This window comes from Mustela nigripes, chromosome 5 (assembly GCF_022355385.1).
Source record: "Mustela nigripes isolate SB6536 chromosome 5, MUSNIG.SB6536, whole genome shotgun sequence".
Taxonomy (NCBI): Eukaryota; Metazoa; Chordata; class Mammalia; order Carnivora; family Mustelidae; genus Mustela; species Mustela nigripes.
The window spans coordinates 132,705,820-132,728,691 of record NC_081561.1 but is presented as its reverse complement, the minus strand read 5'-3'; positions in this window follow the sequence as shown (position 1 = coordinate 132,728,691).

The window sequence follows — 22,872 nt, the reverse complement described above, 5'->3', positions numbered from 1 at the left end:
AGAGAGAGAGATCACAAGTAGGCAGAGCAGCAGGCAGAGATAGAGGGGGAAGCAGGCTCCTTGCTGAGCAGAAAGACTGATGTGGGGCTCAATCCCAGGACCCTGAGATCATGACCCAAGCCGAAGGCAGAGGCTTAACCCACTGAGACACCCAGGCTCCCCGAGACTGACTTTTAAATAACAGTCCCTGTTTCTAAAATTTTTACTCTTTACATTATGCCACATTGTAACTTGAAGACTAAACATGGTAGCTCAAAGCATATACAAGGGGTTAGAAACAAAATTAATAATAAATACTTAATTGTGAAACTAGTGATTTGGTGTTTGGTGAGAGAAATCCCGTGTTTTTTTAATCCCTCGTCCCCTTCCATCAGCAACGGAGGACTCAGTTGCAGAATCCATCAAGAGGAACACAAACCCTTGACACAGCTCCTCCTGCCTGCCAGGTCTCAAGTTTCCCTCCTCACTACCAAATTAGCTAGATGTGCTAGTTACTTGAAAAATAAACTAATGGTTCCATCAACAGAGGACTTAGGATCTGAGAAACCTTAAAAAAGATAACCATATATCTATTTTTTCCATCATTTTCCTTACAAATCCTTTTGTGCCATATTAGTGTCCCAAAATTTATCTGAATGATCCTTAGGAAAACCAGGAATTATGTTAAAACTCAGATTCCTAGGCCATACCCCAACCTTCTAACTTTAATTATAAGAGTAAAGGCCTAATATTTTTCATATAAAAAATTCGTTCCACTGGTAACTGTGATAATCAGCCTGAAATATGGATCAAAAATTGTCTCATTGTGTTGAGGCCAAACGTTTTATTAGGATTACATTTAATGTTAGTCACCTCTTTTTGGGTGCTTTCTGTAAACCAAACGCGGCATTTTTCATGAATTATCTTACTGAAGCATCAGATAAATAAATAAAAAGTACTACATCTTTACAGATGATAAAACTAATAATCAGAGTATTGAAATAATATTAAAATAAAAAATACTCATAGATCCCCCCCATATACACAGAAGTGCACATATACATACATAATACAAAGAAGGTAGGAGACAGATTGAAGATTCTAATTAGAGTCTGGATAACTTCAAAGCCCACTACACATAATTTTGGCCAGATTAGTCAGACAGTGTTCCGAAACTGTTTTTTATTTTGACAACAGATTCACAAGACTGAACTGCCAATGATTGTTTTGACTGAAAAATCTTATCTTAACGATTCTAGAATTGTTGGCTTTCATGTGCACAGCCATATCCCCAGTAACTAGGATGGAGAGAAAGGGCTATAGAATGGAAAACATGGTAAAGGAATTCAATTCTCTCTTTATTGTGACCCCAAGAATCACATCAACTTTGTTTCCTGTGCATTGCGGATAGTCCATGAGCATCATTAAAACTTGGCAATCTGTGCTTGCTAAATCTGACATTAGTGTCCACATCCAGCTTTGTGACCTTTGTAGATGATGGGAGTCACACTGGTACCCATCAACCCTCGTGTTTCTACCCATGGCACTGACTCGCTGGGAAAGCTATTTCAAGGGTAAGCTGAAAATAGGACTCCACAGCAAATGTGGTAAACTAACGTGAGATGCAGATTCTTGGCTTAGTTTTGCCTCTCTTCTGAAGCACTTTCTGAACAGGGCCATGGTGTTTTAATGTCACTGAATCCTCCAGAGGCAAAAAAACAATGCATCACAAATCTGCATGAAAAGGTAGCTAGAAGAGAGCTGAATGGAATTCTTTTGTTGAAGGCAGAGTAAATTATAGCAAAGTGCCACTGTAGCAAGTTTCCAAACAAATCCATAATCAAAGAAACTCAGCTGAAGATTACACTGTAGCTGAGACTTGGCCAAAGGCCGTTATTTTTTGAAGCCCAAAAAAAGCCGTATATTTCTCACCTTCAAACACGGCAGTTAAATTGATGATCTTCCTTTGTTTCTTCCTGTTTTCATTCTCTTTACTTCCACTGTAACTCTTATTTTGTGCCTTGGATGATAAATGGTGAGTGTTCATGGATTTTCCTACATGATCCAAATTTCATTACTTGACCCACAGCCTAAATCACCTTCACAGAGTATAGTCCTTCATTAGACTCCTTAAATTCATATTGTTTATAGGCACAGCTTTGGAAGCAGTTTTTAGAAATTACACATGCCTGCTCTCATATACAAATTCACTCCAGCCACACCCACACATCCAGGCACATGTAAATTGTTTCAACAGTTCTCAGTGCTCCCTTTCCCACTCTCAACCACAGCCCACATCATAGAACCGAGAAGCTATAACCCCAGAGGCAGCAAATCATATTAGAACTGCCTCAGGTCTGCTGAGGTCTGAAACAACTCTGTAATACCAGGCTGAATCTGCTGTGGACCAGGTGTGTAAATCTGGTCAACTTGAACTATTTTTGCAACCTTGGTTTCCTTGAAAAGAAATAATGAATGAATTTATACTTGAAATGTTAAATGCAAATAGCTTTGTAAGTAATACAAATAGTTTCCATGACCAAAATAACAGAAATAACCTTGTGTAAAACAGTAGCAAGTCCTGAGAACAGCAGACAAATTGAAAATTGTATATCTAGTATAAAAACATTAAACACTTGTGGCCCCGAACAAACAAGCAAACCCAACCCAACCCAAACCAACCATGTTGTCTGCTGCTAGACTCAGCCCATGGGCTAGCGAGCGGTGTGTAGTCAACTCTTTAAAACCTCTTTCTTTCTCTTTCATTCTAACTCTGAAATTTTATGACCTTCCAGTGTCAAAATCCTTTATAGAAAGTTTTTTTTTTTTTACAGTTTTCCTTTACAAAGCTAAAAAGGAGAGAAAATAGAATATTAGATTAATTTTAGTATTCTTATATCAGACCTGATACTCTGGACTTGAAGACACCAAAGAATAAGGGCCAAGCTGGGGGGCCAGACATAGTCACCACGTGGGAAGAAATAGCTTTATAACAGCTTTGTTTGGGATGATGGTTCCATCTGCTTTTAAAGGAAGAACAGGTTTGATTCAGGATGGCTGTATGCACACTCTAGAATGAGACTTGTATACCTACTGTTATTTAGTTAAACAGATTATTTACAAAACCTGGCACAAAACATGTACCAAGGTTATCATTTATAAAATTGGTGAAAACCTTTATGTAAGTAGGGATAAGACAGAAGTTACTGATCTATTACAGTCCTACCGAGCTCTTCTTCAGGACCCAGCTAAGCTTCAGTGAACCACAGTATTTTTATGTCATTGCAGTCAATGCAGAGGTTTTGCTTCCTTGTTTTTAATTTTGTGTTAGTTTTTGCTTGTGTTATTTTTCATAGTTCAGAGTAAGTAATAAATCTTTTTCATTGTATTGGAAATAGTCTTGTTTCTTTCCCATAATGTGAAAAATATCACCTTCCCACTTATTTCTCCTCAAATTAATGTTTAGATCTGAATGTAAGGTATTGTGAATCAGAGAGCAGCATTTTTTTTTCTCCTCCCATTACATTACAACTCTTCTAGGAAAGAAATTTAACTGAGATTGGAGTCTAAGCTTCAGTTCAATTTAACACATATTTTAGGCCAGGCACAGAGATAGAAGGGTGAATTAAAAATAGAAAGAAGAATGAGAAGATTCTTACCCTTGGGAAAGTATTCATTTGGTCTATAGGCATATATAGTAGGTACTTTCAGTACAAGATGATAAGTACAGTAATGCAGGTCTCCAAGGTGCTTTAAGGGCTCCGAGTAGAGACAACTCACCCAAACTTGAGTTGAGGGTCAGAGGACAAGAAGGTTTCCTGGATGTTACGCATTCTGATTGTCTTATGGAACAAGAAGCAAGGAGCTGGAGGTGGAGATATTAAAAACTGATCATGTTCAGGAAATTTTAAGTAACTCTATATTGCTTTTGTTATTTAATATATGATATGGAGAATATTAAAATGAATTTGGCAAGAAAAAGCAGGATGACAAAGAGACTTGTACATTGCAGTAAAAAATAAGATTTTAATGAGTGATCAGTGGGGAGCTATTGAAAGTTATAATTAAGCAAGTGGCACCTGATATTCTGATAAATAATATTGGTATAAAACAAAATTCAGAAAAGAGTTAAGAGTTTACCATAGTATTAAATAGAAAGATATTCAAGAACAAAAAGAGTGGAATGATTCAGACCCATGTGAGATAAAATAAGACAATTTATTGATTAAATGTTGAAGGTAAAATAAAGGGAACAGGGGAGACTAAACTGTAAATTTTCTTTTGTGACATTGAATTGTAGTAGTGGTATTAAGTAAGATTAGAAAATCATATGGGGAATATGCTTTGGCAAGAAGGAAAATAAAAGAAACATTAGGTTCTGACTGTGATACACATAGGATGATGAGGTTAAAGAGCACAGCAGGAGGTAGGACATGGATTTACAGTTTGTGGACGAGAAGGGCCTGGAGAAATAATCTAAGAACCATTGCTATGGAGGTGATGATTGAAATCATGAATGTAGATGAGATTATACAGGAAAAGCATAGAGTGAGGGAGGGAGAATGACAAGAAAGATCCTGAGAAAGAAGAAAAGTAAACCATGACAGTAATAGGAAAAGCATGGAAGCTAAACCCAAAGTATTAACAGTGGAATTCAGGCAGGTATAGAAAAGATAATTCATGATGAACATGTAGTGTTCAACCAGAAAAGTGAAGTTGGTTTCAGTTTCAAAAATAATGAATGTGATTCACCGTAATAACACAGAAGAAAGGAATCCCTCAATGAATGAATAGTATTTATCAAGATTTAATAGCAATTGATGATGAAAATTCTCAGCAAACTAGGAAGAGAGAAAGAATTTCTTCATACTTATAAAAGATATCTATGAAAAAAATACAGCTATCATCGAACTTAGTTTTGAAAGATTGGAACATTTCTCTTCTAAAATCAAGTTTAAAGCAGGGACGTTCACTCCTAATACTTCTATTTCACAGTGTACTGGAAGTCTGTACCAGTGCAACAAGAGTAAGAAACATTATACAGATTGGAAATGAAGAAATGAAACTGTCTCTATTTACAGATGATATGAATATATAGATTGACTTAAAAGAAATATGCAAAAAAAACCTTTTACTAGAACTAATAAATCAGTTTAGTAATATGGCAGGATACAAGATCATTATACAAAAGTCTATTGCCTTTTTTTAAACAGAAAAATTAGAAGTTGAAATAAAAATAGTTCCTTTTAAAGAGCATCAAAATTTACTAAATATTTAGAGATAAGCTTAAATGAGGTATGTGCAATGCTTGTAAACTAAAAATATAAAACACTATTAAAAGAATTTAAAGAACATGGGGCACCTGGGTGGCTCAGTGGGTTAAAGCCTCTGCTTTCGGCTCAGGTCATGATCCCAGGGTCCTGGGATCGAGCCCCACATTGGGCTCTCTGCTCAGTGGGAAGCCTGCTTCCTCCTCTCTCTCTGCCTACTTGTGATCTCTGTCTGTCCAATAAGTAAATAAAATCTCAAAAAAAGAAAAAAAAGAAACACTCTTCACTTAAAAAAAAAAAAAGAATTTAAAGAAGATTGAAAGACATAGAGATATATCATGTTATTTTTTTAAATTATTTTTTCAAATAAACATATAATGTATTTTTATCCCCAGGGGTACAGGTCAATGAATCACCAGGTTTACACATTTCACAGCACTCATTATAGCACATACCCTCCCCAATGTCCATATCCCCACCACCCTTTCCCATCCCCTCTCCCCCCAGCAACCCTCAGTTTGTTTTTTGAGATTGAGTCTTTTATGGTTTGTCTCCCTCCCAATCCCACCTTCTTTCATTTTTTCTTTTCCTACCCCCAAACCCCCACATTGCATCTCCACTTCTTCATATCAGGGAGATCATATGATAGTTGTCTTTCAATGATTGACCTATTTCGCTAAGCATAATACCCTCTAGTTCCATCCACATCATCGCAAATGGCAAGATTTCATTTCTTTAGATGGCTTCATAGTATTCAATTGTGTATATATATACCACATCTTCTTTATCCATTCATCTGTTGTGGACATCTAGGTTCTTTCTACAGTTTGGCTATTGTGGACATTGCTGCTATAAACATTCGGGTGCACATGCCCCTTTGGAGCACCATGTTTGTATCTTTAGGATATATACCCAGTAGTGCAATCGCTGGGTCAAAGGGTAGCTCTATTTTCAGTTTTTTTTGAGGAATCTCCACACGGTTTTCCAGAGTGGTTGCACCAGATTGCATTCCCACCAACAGTGTAGGAGGGTTCCCCTCTCTCCACATCCTCGCCAGCATCTGTCATTTCCTGACTTGTTAATTTTTGCCATTCTGACTGGTGTGAGGTGGTACCTCACCGTGATTTTGATTTGTATTTCCCTGATGCCAAGTGATGTGGAGCATTTTTTCATGTGTCTGTTGACCATCTGGATGTCTTCTTTGCAGAAATGTCTGTTCATGTCTTCTGCCCATTTCTTGATTGGATTATTTATTCTTTGGGTGTTGAGTTTGGTAAGTTCTTTATAGATTTTGGATACTAGCCCTTTATCTGATATGTTGTTTGCAAATATCTTATCCCATTCTGTCAGTTGTCTTTTGGTTTTGTTAACTGTTTCCTTTGCTGTGCAAAAGCTTTTGAGGTTGATGAAATTCCAATAGTTCATTTTTGCCCTTGCTTCTGTTGTCTTTTGCGATGTTTCCTAGGAAGAAGTTGCTGCAGTTGAAGTCAAAGAGGTTGCTGCCTTTGTTCTCCTCAAGGATTTTGATCCATTCCTTTCTCACGTTGAGGTCCTTCATCCATTTTGAGTCTATTTTCATGTGTGGTGTAAGGAATTAGTCCAATTTCATTCTTCTGCATGTGGCTGTCCAATTTTCCCAACACCATTTGTTGAAGAGGCTGCCTTTTATACATTGGACATTCCTTCCTGCTTTGTTGAAGATTAGTTGACCATAGAGTTGAGGGTATAATTCTGGGCTGTCTATTCTGTTCCATTGATCTATGTGTCTGTTTTTGTGCCAGTACCATACTGTCTTGATGATGACAGCTTTCTAATAGAGCTTGAAGCCAGAATTGTGATGCCACCAACTTTGGCTTTCTTTTTCAATATTCCTTTGGCTATTCGAGGTCTTTTCTGGTTCCATATAAATTTTAGGATTGTTTGTTCTATTTCTTTGAAAAAAATGGATGGTATTTTGATAGGGATTGCATTAAATGTGTAGATTGCTTTAGGTAGAATAGACATTTTCACAGTATTTGTTCTTTTAATCCATAAGCATGGAACATTTTTCCATTTCTTTGTGTCTTCCTCAATTTCTTTCATGAGTACTTTATAGTTTTCTGAGTATATATTCTTCGCCTCTTTGGTTAGGTTTATTCCTAGGTATCTTATAGTTTTGGGTGCAATTATAAATGGGACTGACTCCTTAATTTCTCTTTCTTCCTTCTTGTTGTTAGTGTAAATAAATGTAACTAATTTCTGGGGCGATATATCATGTTATTGAAATGGAAAATTCAGTACTACTAGGAGGTCATTTCCCTCCAAATTAATCTATAGATTTCATGAAGTTCCATTAAAACGTTCAGTAGTGTTTCAGGTGAAAATTTCATGCATATTCCACATTTTTTTAATGTTTTGAAGATCTACTTTTATTTGAATATACTGAAATTTGAAGAAATAAGAATAAACCAAACAGTTTTAGAAAAGAAAGAATAGTTAGATAACACATATTACTTACATTGTGTGATTTAGAGACTTACTATATAACTGCAGTAATCTAAATGGTACTTGACTGCCCAGAGTAAAATAAAACAGATTTGAGAATCTACAAAAATATCCATGTATATATTTTTGACAAGGATAATAGTGAAGAAGGGAAAGTCTGTTCAACAAAGGCTGTGATCATATGTTACTTTTTTGAAAAAAGAATGAACTCAAAGCTTGCCTTACACTATCCATAAAAATTAACTTAAAGGAATCATAGATCTAAACATGAAAGCTAAAACTATTATATTTCTACAAAAAACACATAGAAAATCCTCATGAACTTTAAATTGGCAAAGATTCCTTAGACTGAATATCAGGAGCATAAAAGACAAAAAAAAGAGAGAGAGAGACACACACACACACACACATTTCACTTCAACAATATTAACTTACTCTATTTTTTAAAAATACACAGTTAAAATACATATATGAATCTAGAACGAGAAGAAAATATTTTATATATTATAGATTATATCATAGTACATCACATATAGAAAATAATCTACATATTTGAAAAATGACTTTTAGCAAGAATGTATAAAGAAAACTTCCACTTCATGGCACCTGGGTGGCTCAGTGGGTTAAAGCCTCTGCCTTAGGCTCAGGTCATGATCCCAGGGTCCTAGGACTGAGCCCTGAATCAGGCTTCCTGCTCAGTGGGGAGTCTGCTTCCTCCTCTTTCTTTGCCTGCCTCTCTGCCTACTTGTGATCTCTCTGTCTGTCAAATAAAAAGATAAAAAATCTTAAAAAAGAAAAAAAACTTCCACTTCAATCTTAAGAAAAACAAAACAAACAAAAAGTAGGTGAAGTATTTATGGACACGTCACAAAAGGAGATATAAAAATGTCCAGTAAGTTTCTGAAAAGATGCTCAATACCTTTAGTCATTAGAAAAATGCAAATTAAAATAATAATGAAATACTTATATACACCTATTTGCAAGACCAGGAACACTAAGGGCAGAGAGAATTTGGGGCAACTGGAGCTCTTATGTATTATTGATGGGAATGTAAAATAGTAGGAGAGTATTTTGGCAGTTGATTAAAAAGTTACTTGTTCACTTAGATGATTCAGCAATTCAGTTCTTAAGTATTTAGTTAAAAAAGAAAAACAGTTCTTAAATATTTAGTAACAAAAGAACACTATATCCTCACAAAGACTTATATTTGGATATTCAAGCACTGTAGTCACAATAGCTCAAAACTAGAAATAACCCAAATACCATTTGACAGATGAATGGGTAAATAAATTGTGATCTAGCTATCTATCTAATGAAATACTACTCATTAATTAAAAGGGAATCCACTATTCATATGCACAACATGAATACATCTCAAAAATATTCCACTCAGCAAAAGAAGCCATGAAAGCATATGACTTCATATATGTAATATGGTACTTTGGAACAAGCAAAACAGATTTATAGTGACAGAAAACAAATCAGTGGCTGTCTTGGGTTTGGAGGTTTAGGGGGGTTATTTATCGTAAAAGGGCATGAGAAAACTTTCTCATGTGATGGCAATGTTTTGTATCTTGATGGTCAAAATGCATTGAAATGCACACTTAAAATGAGTGCACTTTACTGTATCTTACCTAATGAAATTGATTAGAAAAATAAGAAATATGTGCTGATAATTGAGAAGTAGGAGAGATTTGAAATGTTTAAAAGCTGCTATCAAAATGCCAATAGAAAGTAGTGAAATTGCTAGGTTGTAGGGAAGTTCTATTTTCACCTGAGGATTCACTAAATTCTGTTCCTGAAACTAAGAATACACTATATGTTGACTAACTTGAATTTAAATTAAAAAAATAAAAAAAGAAGAAGAAGAGGAAGAAAGAAAGTTGAAGGTCCTGAAGAAGCCTGAATAAGGAGAGAAATATGGTATTTGGAAAGTGCTGGGAAGAAAGAAAAAAATGAAATCAAGGGCAAAGATGGGAGGCAGGTGTGACATAATAAATAGGAAATTTTACATTTTGAGATAGGAGGGAGGTAAGCAGGAATAAAAACCCAACACTGTTTCTGTTTATGGGGCTAGATCTGGTAACATAAAGTGATCCATGATGTGGACCCTCAATCCCATTGGTGAGGTAGGAAGAAAGTCTTCTGTTGAAATGGATTTTTCCATTGGCCAAAGACTTGCTTGCAGAACTTTTAAGTCAGAAACTAGCACTTAAAATGGGACATCACTAAGTATCAAGCATCAGTCCAATTGTTGATTACAATTTCCCTTCTCTTTGTGGTGTTTGTTCAGCTCTATGCTGAGTCTTGGCTTACTAAATCCCTTCACTTAGAAAAGAATGTATAAAACAATTCAAATTATAGATGAAACATCATGGATATTATTAAATAATCAAATTTCAAAAATTGTAATAGAAAAATAAATAGGCTGTAAAATATTTAAAATTTATGAAGTGCTTGGAAGGCTAAAAGGGACAATTTTTTCAAGGTTTTTAATAATAAATGCATGCTAAAATCAAGCTTATTATTTAACTTTAATAAGGTGCCTGCACACTTTCCCATTTTTTTGGTTTCATGAGATAATATCCGTAATTTGGAAAATGTATCCTTTTTGAGTTTTAAGATGTTTATTTGTCAAAATTATTTTCCTTCAAAAATATCTAATTACTTCCATGTTTCTACTTATCGGCTGTTTAAGTAGAAATTCAGGTTGATTAGATCATCAAATTAGGACACTATAAAAGAAAATAAGTTATATAATAAAACACCACAGTTAAATCTTCCTAATTTCATGTTCTACTGTCATAAAGATTTTTTTAATTAAAAGCCTTAGCCAAAAAATGTTATGTTAAATGGTGCTGTAAACAGAAATTGACTGAGATGTAGAGAGACCAAGAATCCGGGTAGCCAGATTTAAAGCTACAGCTGGTGGTATCAATAAATATGTGAAACAGCAGTCATTAAAAGGAATGCTGAATGATAATATTTTAAAACAGCCTTAATGTCACATTTTTGTAGTAGGAATACACTTCCAAGGCCTTCAAATTGCTTTTTGCCTGCTATCCAAAGAACTAACCTGAACTGTATATAGTGGTCATTATGAAAGAGAGAACACCACACTCTGGGAAATATGCTCAAGTGTCATTTTCTCTAATATATAATGAAACCATGCAAAAAGTGCAGGATAGAAATTACTAGAACACATTCACTTGGTTATACATCAGACATAACAGTAATTAAAAAAAAAAAAATGGATCAAGTAGGACTGTTTAGCCTGTAAGTCATACACACTCAGTTGGGACTAGGTTAGGCAAAAGGATGAAATTATTGAAAGGATAATGATATTTCAATCTGAGAGAAAGTTGACCAATCAAGAAACGGGAAGAGAAGAGATATGTCTGGGACTTTGGAACTAATAGAACAAAGGCTTGGAGATTGATAACTTTTCTCTTCATGCTGAGACGTGTATTTCCTTCCATGTTCTCTCTTGCTGAAGACTGGCTTCTTTCTTTCTTTCTTTTTAAAAGATTTTATTTATTTATTTGTCAGAGAGAGAGGGAGAGAGCGAACACAGGCGGACAGAATGATAGGCAGAGGCAGAGGGAGAAGTAGGCTCCCCGCCGACAAGGAGCCCGATGCTGAATTCGATCCCAGGACGCTGGGATCATGACCTGAGCCAAAGGCAGCTGCTTAACCGACTGAGCCACCCAGGTGTCCCAAGACTGGCTTATTTCTTAAGAAATGTATGACTGCTGTATTTCCGGAAACTTTCTGGCTCTTCTTCACAGCATAGAAAGAGATTGTTTTCTTTTGGTTCTGTATTCAAAAGCTTTACAAAAGAGACTCATTGGTTCTGCTTGGAGCAGATGTCCACCCCTGCACCAAGTGATTGCAGCCAGGTGAAAGGGAGCTTATTGTAATACATTTACTCGGGTTGCCCGGGTGGCTCATTCAGTTAAGCAACTGACTCTTGTTTTTGGCTCAGGTCATGATCTCAGGATCATGAGATTGAGCCCTGCATCCAGCTCAGTGTTTGAGAAGGAAACTGCTTGATATTCTCTCCCCATTTCCCTTGTCCCTCCTCTAGTTCATGCTCTCTCTCTTAAATAAATAAAATCTGTAATAAGGATGCTTTCACAACAGCTTTGAAGATGGATTGAGGGAGAGAGAAGGGATTCCAACTATGCAGAAAGTTCCACAAGTGACCATACATTACTTTCTCCAAGGCCATGAGTGGGAAAACATTCATAGCAAGATACATTAAGAGGGTTAAGATACATTAAGAGGGTCTGTAAAACAAGGTATAATTGAAACAGTTTAGATGACATCGTTTAAATGCCAGGAATACACTAGGATATTTGTTGCATGAGTCACATGGGGGAGTTTAATTTCCAAGATTTGTGATCTAAAAAAATAATTTGAGGTGCATTTTTTATATCAAATAAAAAGAATTCTTTTTAAAAATTATGAGTCCTGTTAAGTTTGATGAATCCATTTGGGAAGTCCTACATTTTCTATCTCTAAGGCTGGCTCATTGGGAGGATGTAGTTACCTTTTAGTTAAGTAACAAATAGCTCAGGTTTAATAGGTCTCCAATAAGGAAGAGTTTATGGGCAGTTAAATGTGGAAAATGAATATACACAGACACATTTACTAACTGCTTCAACATGTATCCCTGAGTACTTGCCAAAGATGAGCATATTACCCTCAAAAATTACCTAATCTATGTAGGGAGGAAGATGCATGTACAATTAGTTGAATCTTTCTCTTGATTTTCTTCCTTGTTCTCATCTTTTGTGGGATCCTCTTCAGATACTTATTTCTTAATTGCTCAAAAAAGAAATTATGCATATAGATCATATGTAACTTTAAAAGTTAAGCCACATTCTAACTGCAGACTCTAGGGATGTTCATTAAATGGCCTGAAGTTACCTCTAGAATCTGCATTTGACAAATCTATCCCAGATATTTCTAATGCAAACACCTGTTAAAAACCAATGGTATTGATTTTAAGATTTGCCTGAGTCCTTATTTATTTTGTACTCTGCATATTCTTCTTTGACAATTACATATAATCCTATGTCTTCATCTGTTATCCCTAATGAAGAAGCATAAATTCATATTTTCAGTCCCGACCTCTCATTCAGACAAGTGCATTCAACTGGAGAGCTCTACTTCAAGTTCCATAGGCACATCATACTCAGCATGCCCCAAATTAAATTCTTCATCCCCACCCATGTCTCCCAACCAGTTCTTTACATATTTCCTATCTTGGTACCACTAAAATTTCCTGCCAGAAAACTGGCATGCTTCCTCACCAATTTTTCTCCATTTCCACTCAGTGCCTTGGTTCAGATGCTGAGCATACCTCCAATGATGCAGCTACCTACTGATTGGCCCTGTCTCCAGTCCAATCCAGGATGACGCCAGAATGGCCTTGCAACATGAGCATCAGCTCACTTGCCTCCTTATTTAAAACCCTTCAATGGGGTGCCTGGGTGGCTCAGTGGGTTAAGTCTCTGCCTTCAGCTCAGGTCATGATCTCAGGGTCCTGGGATCCAGCCCTGCATTGGGCTCTCTGCTCAGCAGGGAGCCTGCTTCCCCCTCTCTCTCTGCCTGCCTCTCTACCTATTGTGAAGTCTCTCTCTCTGTCAAATAAATAAATAAAATCTTAAAAAACAAACAAACAAAACAAAACAAAACAAAACAAAAAACCTTCAATGTCTTCCTTTATCTTCAGGACAAAATTAAAGTGTATTTGCATAATGCATGGTGTTCCACCCCTTACGTATAATTTTTGTTTAGTATTCATTTAACTAGAATGTGGGTTTTTTTTAAGACATTAGTTTAGCTTGCCTTGTTGGTAATTATTATATATCTTAAATCTGAAATAGGCCTGGAGTATTGCAGGTGTCAACTGTGTATTTGTTGAGTGGGTTAATGTGTAAGCAAAAATGAAGACATTTGATCTCTAAAGCCATTTTGGCTTTGTCCCTTGCTGTATTCATACTGAGCTTCTGCAGTTGCAGGTACCAGGCCGTGATACTGCATAATAACCTCTCTCTCAAACTGCTTTGTCTCCTTTTGGGAATTCTTCCTACCCCTCCAATTTTTCTTCTTTTCCACTATCTCCCCACAATATGAACTCACACACACACACACACACGTGCATACACGCATATACACTCACATCCACATCCATACTTGTCTTTAGCTAACTCCAGCATTTTCCATTTTGTTTTTTTGAGGAACTGTTTTTTTTTCTTTTTCTTTTTCTTTATTTTTTGAAAATTTCTTTTCAGTGTTCCAGAATTCATTGTTTATGCACCACACCCAGTGCTCCATTCAATATGTGCCCTCCTTAATACCCACCACCAGGCTCACCCAACCTCCCACCCCTTCCCCTCCAAAACCCTCACTTTATTTTTCCGGTTTTCTGATCAGTGTCATTTTTCTAAACCACTCCTCCCCCACTGTCAAAGACCATCAGGTATTCCTTTTTTTTTATTTCCATAAAAGACTTTCTTTCTTCTAATTGATTTTTTGGTTTATCTCCTCTAATAACTATAATATTTGAAGGTTAGAGCTGTGCTTATAATTCTCGAATTCCAGAGTCTAGCTCAATGTTGAATATATGCTAGATAACAAATGCGTATGAATCGAATGAATGAATGAAGCATAAGAAAACATGGCAGGATGAGTGACAAATAAATATGAGGATGCTAAAAAGAGTTACGATGTCAAAAAGAAGTAATATTAAGGAACTTATTAGGAATTAGAAATTCACATTATTTTTCCAGAATGATGCACACGCCATCTATTGAATAATTTGATTGTAGATTCTAGCCAACATTACAAAACTGTGAACTTGTGAATGATACAAGATCACATAAATATTCTTCTAGATTTTGGACTGCTGCAGTGTTGGTGTCTGTTAAGTATACTGTAATTTATGCAGACAATAATGCTAGAAATGAAAAAAGAAAGGAAGTTAAGAAATAATATATTTAATTAAAACATTAATAAATTTAATCAATTAACGATCTTTAAAAATTGAAATGAGAAATGTAAAAGGTGTGTAGAGTGAAAGATGGACATCTAAGAATTCCTTTTTTTTAAGAATTTTTTACAGGAAGCAAAATAAATTAAAAAGACTAAGAAGAAGTAAAATGGCAAAAGGAGATATAATAATAATAGTATAATATTAAAAATACTCCCTATTTCTTTGATAAGAGCTTGTGATGTGCAACAACTGTACTTAGGTAGGGGTTTTAGACATAGTTAGAAATCAAGTGAAAATAGATCATGGAGTTTCTGGTGCCCATTGAATTATGTATTATTTATTGAAGCATGAAATGAGCACAGTGGATTCTAGAGAGGGTCCACATGGCCACAATCTGGGCTCTACCATTCATCCAATAGGTGACTTCAGCGGGCTATTTAATCTCTCTGTGCCTCAGGGTATGTTCTCATTAGGAAACAGAAGGAGTATCTATCTCATAAGGTTGTAAGGATCCCACTTACGTACATATGAGGACAGTGTGCCTGGTAGACATTTAACACTAAGTATTACTTCTACTACTACTTCATCTTTCACAGAGCAAATATCCACCCCCTGGTGATAACTGTGTTCATGTCTCATGAAATGCCTTGGCTGACTTACCGACAGCATTTGTGAGTTCCAGGAGGAAGAGGAAGTTCATGGGAAATCAATGTAGAATATTACAAAGGTTTGTTCATTTGTATTTTGATGTTAGTAAGATTTTTAAAAAGGAGAAGAATAAATGAAACAAGATGGGATTGGGAGGGAGACAAACCATAAGTGACTCTTAATCTCACAAAACAAACTGAGGGTTGCTGGGGGGAGGGGGTTTGGGAGAGGGGGGTGGGATTATGGACATTGGGAGGGTATGTGCTTTGGTGAGTGCTGTGAAGTGTGTAAACCTGGTGATTCACAGACCTGTACCCCTGGGGATAAAAATATATGTTTATAAAAAATAAAAAATTAATTAATTAAAAAAAATGGGACGAATTGAGAACAGATAGCATTCTGCCAAATTTGTTTGAAACACAAGTGTTCTGCTTAAAGTAGGTTTAGAAAAATAAATAATACATAAATATTTATTTTTTTCTAGTTCTAAAATTACATGTTAATTACAGAAAACATGAACAATCAGGCATGTTTAAAAACTTACTCATATCCTACTAACTAGTGTTAACCCCCAGGATTTCTGTGCAGTTATTCTTCATCATATTTTTGTGTAACAGTTTACATATTTAAAGACTCTTCCATAAATAACTCCAGTTAGCCAGTGAGTCTCAAAACATATGCCTGTGTGTGTGTGTGTGTGTGTGTGTGCGCGCGCACGCATACGTGCAGTGGAAGAGGACTGAGAGAAATGTAGTCCTTAATAGAAATTGCAGCTCGTGGTGGCTTGGATAGCTTGTAAAAGCTCCCCAAGTATTTCAGTACTCAGGGCAGGATTCTCCTCTGTGGGAGGAAATTTATATTCGTATACATCTTTCCATCTGAGCATCTTATCTTATATGGTTAGAATCAAACTGCATTTTAATTTTGTATCCCTCTTTTTTCTACTCTAGCTTTTCGTCACAAGTATTTCCTTCAATAAAAATAAAACTCTTTATGTGCATAATTTTAAATAGCTTCATTAAAGACCATGCTGGGCCGGGAAATTGAACATATAGGCTGTGTGAGGCTAGAGCCCATAAACTGTGAAATCTGATGTGTTCAGCCCCACAAAATCCCATATGTCTGTGTGTCTTAGTCCTGGAAACACCTACTATTCCTCCAATGGTGAATTATCAGCAGAGGGATAATAAAAATGAATTTTATAATATCCTAAGGCCATCAGGTATAAGAAAATAGACAAAAAGACACTTCTATCTATATGAAATATATAGAAATATAGACACTTCTATCTATATGAAATAAATTCCCAAACAAGTGTATCTGGCTTGAAATATTTATCAAGTAGAGGCTGAGTTGGTGATATTTTATCTAGTTCTCTGATGTGGTAGGACAAAAATGTGGAGAGACATGGTTAGATGCCTAATTAAATATGGTAGTGGGAAACTGGAAGTCTACCTGACTCAATTCTTTCAGCTGTCCTGTACTTACAAGTCATGAAAACTGAGGAGACCGCATATAGACCTTGACATATTGGTGGTAGCAGTGAATACAAGGAATAACGATGTATCCTTGGAAACAAGGATAACAATGAGATACAGTAAGAGCAATGATGAAAAAAAAAAATGGAGCCAAATTGCTTTACATAGTTTCTTCATCCCCATGGTGTGGTCATAGCATAATTTACTTTTTCAATTTTTTAAATAGTATAAGATGTATGGGTGGTTTTCAAATTTTCTCTATTAATAATAATGATGTAAGTATATGAAAAGATGGCCAACGTTACTAGTTATTAGGAAAGGCAAATAAAAGCACGGTGATATATTATTACCTTTTACTTGTTGGAATGGCCATTATCAAAAAGACAAGAGGTAATGAATACTGGCTTGGAGGTGGAGAAAAGGAAACCGTTATGCACTGGTGGTGGGATGGTCAAATGGTACAGCCATGGTGAAAGACAGTATGGAGGATCCTCAAAAAATTAAAAATAGAACTACCATATGACTCAACAATTCCACTTGGTATGTATCCAAAGGAAATGAAAACACTACCTTGAAAAGATATCTGTACTCCCATGTTCATAGCAGCATTATTTACAATAATTGAGACACGGAAATAACCAAAGTATCCATGAATGGATGAATGGATAAAGAATGGGCGCATGTGTGCTCACTCACACACACACACACACACACACACACACACACACACACACACCTATATGTGGAATGTAAAAATGTAATGTCCATTAGTTAGGATTGCTGTAGGATACATAGGAAAGTTGTTAAAAGAGTAAGTCCTAAGAGTTTGTCACAAGGAAACATCTTCTCCTTCTTTTTTTGTTTTCTCTTTTTATTGTGATACGTGCTAATTAAACTTATTGTGGTAAGCATTTCACAATATATGTAAGTCAAAGCATTTCCTGTACACCTGAAACTTATATAGCGAGATATGTCAGTTATAGCTCAAAAAAACTGGAAAATGAAACAGAACAAAGAACAATAAAAAAGTAATTTTAATATAGAACATTTGCTGAATACTTATTATATATCAGAAAATGTGTTGTCAGTTTATTGATGCTCTCTTGATTCAGCAACTCTGTGAGGTATCATGACCACAATAAATGGAGATTTAGAGTTTCATTACCGTATCTGTCACACTGTTGGCCTGTAGCAGAGAGAGACTTTGAACCCAGGTGCCCACATGTCAGATTGGTATACACTCTTTTTTTTTTTTTTTTTAAGTTTCTCATTTTAACTGCAGTGTAGTTAACACACAGTGTTATATTAGTTGCAGGTGTACAACGCAGTGATTCAGCAATTGTGTACATTGCTCAGTGCTCACCAGGATAAATGTATTCCTTAATTCTCATCACCTATTTCGCCCGTCCTTCCTCAAACCTCCCCTTTGGTAGCCATAAGGTTGTTCTCTATAGTTAAGAGTCTATTTCTTGGTTTGTCTCTCTGTTTCTTTTTTCCCTTTGCTCATTTGTTTTGTTTCTTAAATTCCATCAATGAGTGAAGTCATACTTTTTGTCTTTCTCTGACTGACTTATTTCATTTAGCATTATATTCTCTAATTCCACCCATGTCATTACAAATGGCAATATTTCATTCTTTTTTATGACTGAATAATATTCCATTGTGTGTACATATGTATGTACACATATACATATATATGCATATTCCTTTATATATATATATTTATAAATAAATATATATGTGTGTGTGTGTATATATATATATATATATATACATATATAGGCATACACTCTTATCTACCAACTGTATCATTGTTCATTGGTACTAGCCTATGTTGTATAGCCATTTCCAGATTATAAAATGTTTCACATTAAAAAGTATAATGATGTGATGAGTCTTTTAATGCTTAAATCTTTGTCTGCCCAATGAGTTCTTTGAGGTGAATAAGTCAAAAATATCTTAGCATATATTGACAACTGATATTCCACAGTGTTTGTACCAATTTTCACTCCCCTACCAAACTGGGAGAATGTCTATTTTTCTGTGCCCCCAAGAGGGATGTTTGGAAACAGAAAAATGCAATGCAGTGAAATCATGTATGAAAGATAATGGAAGGGAGATTAAGCATAAGATGGTAGACTAGTGAAGTATTTCACAAAGAAATATCAGAATACCTTTACACAAACTGGTATTGATGGATATGACAAGAGATAGAACAAGAAAAGTTACAGAAGTTATTTGGAATATTTACTTAAGAAGTTCTCTTTAAAATTAATGCAAGATTCTAATAGATGAGTGACTGAGACTTAATGAAAAAAAATGAATGCCATCTTTGGGTGAAAAGGATTGGAATAATGCAGGAGATAGAAACGGGAGATACGAGAGATAAGGGAGATAGAAAAACGAAACTGAAGGATAGATGATTTTTTTAGTTTAAATGCATTTTATTTTAGTTTACATGCATATTTTTCTTTTCTTTTTTTTATTTATTTGACAGAGAGAGATCACAAGTAGGCAGAGAGGCAGGCAGAGAGAGAGAGAGAGAGGGAAGCAGGCTCCCCGCCGAGCAGAGAGCCCGATGCAGGACTCGATCCCAGGACCCTGAGATCATGACCTGAGCCGAAGGCAGCGGCTCAACCCACTGAGCAACCCAGGCGCCCCCATATTTTTTCTTAATCCTTAAAATAATAATAAGAAAAGAATAGGCAAATGGAAACAGACATTCCAGAATACGAAGTTCAGGAACAGTTCATAAGGAATGTGTGAAGGTTTTGCAGGAGTTAATCATGTGAACAGAACTTCAAATAGGTGAATACCATATAAGTAAAATATTTAAGATCAAATAGGACAATGAATATGAAAATGCTCTGAAAAGTACAAAGCACCATGGAAATGAAATATGTAATTATTAGGTTATGACTCCTATCATTAGATCACAAATTGCTTGAGGAATAATTTGTTGGTACACTTCTCTGACACAATTTATCTTTTGTTAAATCCAGATAAATAATCGTAATGGAAGATGTCATTTTACTCGTGGCCCAGGTTGTGTCACAAGGGAGTTTGCCATTAACCACATTGTTTGCAGAGCAGTTCTCAATGTCAGCTTTAAGTGAGACAATTTCAACCATCGTTGTTTAGACTAAATATGACCTGGTAAGCTTTGTCATATGTTAATGAGATTGGTCAAAAAAAGCAGTACTAGGAAGCTGAGCAGTTAAATAAGCTTCTAGAAAATGAGTCCTACTGTAGATAATAAATTTTATAATATTTTCCCATCTACTTACTGTAAACACGTGTGGTGCAGGCTCGAAGTTTATGAATAATGGCTTCATTTTAAAGTAATTAGGATTCCATGACATTAACAGCAGGATGTCTGGATAATTATATTTTAGAATGAAATGTCTAAGAAACAGCATTTCTGTTCTTATGACAATTATGTATGTGATTAATGGTATAAATGACAATATCTAATATACATAAAGAACAGCAAAAATTAACTGTATCTATCATGAGTGACAGTATGAAAATTAGATGAAATCAATAATCAGAGGTAAAGAATGGCTCCTTTAATATTGTTGTGTTCTCCAAGGCAGTACAAGTTAGGGCAGGGGCCTTGGGGATGGGTAGAGATGGTACCTTTGTTTGTCTTTCTAGAGTCTCAGTGAAGATCCATCAATAAATAATCACCTTCAATTATGTGCGCTGTATAAATGCTCCAAAATTTTAAAGATGCTTGAAAGCTAAAGGACATCTGAGGCACCAATTTTGAAAATTGCCATATGCAACTCCTTTCAGAAGGAAAATCATTTCTGGGTTGTATTGTCTTTTTATAGGGTGTGCTCTGGAACATCTCCCTAACTGGGAGGTAATGGGACTGCCGTAAGGCAGGGTACAGACCACCAGGCTTCAACTCCAGGGATCAAGGCATTTTTTTTCTCTGCAGTCAGAATCTGGTCCGCAGGTTTCCAAAGCCAATGGTTCACATTCAGTGGTTTTCTTTTTTCTTCTCTCTTCTTTTTTTTAAAGATTCATTCATTCATCCTTGCAAATCATACGTATATGTTTCACTATCTTTATGTACTATGTACTAGACACCTATCAATTTCCTTTTAAAGATTTTATTTATTTATTTATTAGAGAGAGAGAGAGAGAGAGAGAGACAGTGTAGGTGAGTGGGGGAGGGGCAAGGGAGAGGGAGAGAATCCCAAGCAGACTGTGCTGAGCCTGACGCAGGGCTCCATCGCATGACCCTGAGATCATGACCTAAGCTAAATCAAGAATGGAAAGCTCAACTGATTGAGCCACCAGGCACCCCTATCAATTTTTTTCATTTCAACCTCCTCTCTTATTTCTCCCTCATGTTATTAATTCTATTTCCTATAGCCCTTAAAATACTACTTATTGTGCAAAAACTTAAAACACATATTAAACAGAGAATAGTATAATAATATACTTCCATGTGGCTCTCTCTCAGTTTAAACTATTCTCAATGAATTCCCATCCCTACATCTAACTAATTACAATCTTCCAATGGATTATCTTGATGCAAATCCTAGACTTCTTTTGATTTCATTCATAAGTACTATTGCATGTATCTTTAAAATATAGAAAATAATTATTGGTATGCCTGGGTAGCTCAGTCAGTTAAATGTCCAATTCTTGAACTCAGCTCGGGTTTTGAGCCCAAGTTGGGCTCCTGAAATATACACAAATATAAAAATAATTATTTAAAAACATAATAATAATACAGTCATCTCATATATTATGTCAAACTGTCCCCTTAATTTTCCATTCTATCTTAAAATATTTAGACCAAATTCACTGCTTTATCTTTCTATAGGCATAATCAAACAACAATAAAAACTCTTCTGTGTTCCCACTCTACTATTCTTAAAACAATATCATTCTCTTTTTTTTCTTATGCTCATCTGTTCTGACCATTATTAACTAAAACTCAGGTACCTAATTGTCTCATATTCTTCAGCCTTCTTTGAGGTGCATAATTTTATTTTGGTCTTGAGGACAACCATAGGAACTAGTCAGGCAAATGGGGGAAAGGGCACACCAGGCAATAGAAATCGTACGAAATAAGAAACAGAAGCATGTAAAGTGTGCTTTGAGTTAGATTAAGTCCAGCCATTTCCATATTGCCAGCAGCCAGTGGGGGGCTGGTAGGAGTTCACAGAGGATGAGGCTGTAAGAGAAAGCAAAGCCCCAACCTATGTATCATGTATGTGAGAACTGACCTTTTCCAAAGGAGTGAAACAACCTACCTGAGAGATGTAGGCAGGAGAGTACTCTGATAAGATCAGAATTTTATTGGGGACACAACTGAAACAATGTGGAAAATGCATTTGCAAGGGGGCCTTTCTAGAAGCCAGTACACAAGAGCCTATTGCAATAGTTAAAGACATTAGGGTCCTGCAAAAATCTGAGATATGATGGTAAAGAGGGACCGTCCAGCTAAGGCATCATGCTGGGAAACATCGATGGGAATAAAAAGCTGGAGGAAATCTTTGTAGACTTTAGAGTTGGGGCTTACCTCGGGTTTGGGTTGACTGGATAGATTTTGCTGCCATTACTCATGGAGGACTAGAATAACAGATTGAAGTAGAAGTACTGGGAAAGGACACAGGGAAAGGTGGTGATTCTAACTTGGGACTCTTTGGCTTCAAGGATCCTGTGGGATACTCACTGAGAAACATGAAGTAGGCAGTAAAATTAATCCAGAGCTCAAGACCGAGGTCTCTACTGGGGACCGACATGGGGAGTTAATAATATTTGGTTAATAATATTAGTATAGAGGCCTTGGAAATGCACTTGGTTGACCACCAGAAGGAACCCAGCAACTGAACTTTGAAATCTCTTGTCCAGGCTGAGGACACACTGCCACTGTGCCCATTATTGAACAGAGAGACCAAAATGGCAGACCCACTCTTGGGAGAACCTCGTCTACCCGCTTCAGCTGAAGGAGTCCCTTTGGCACTTGACAAACCTTTCTTAAATG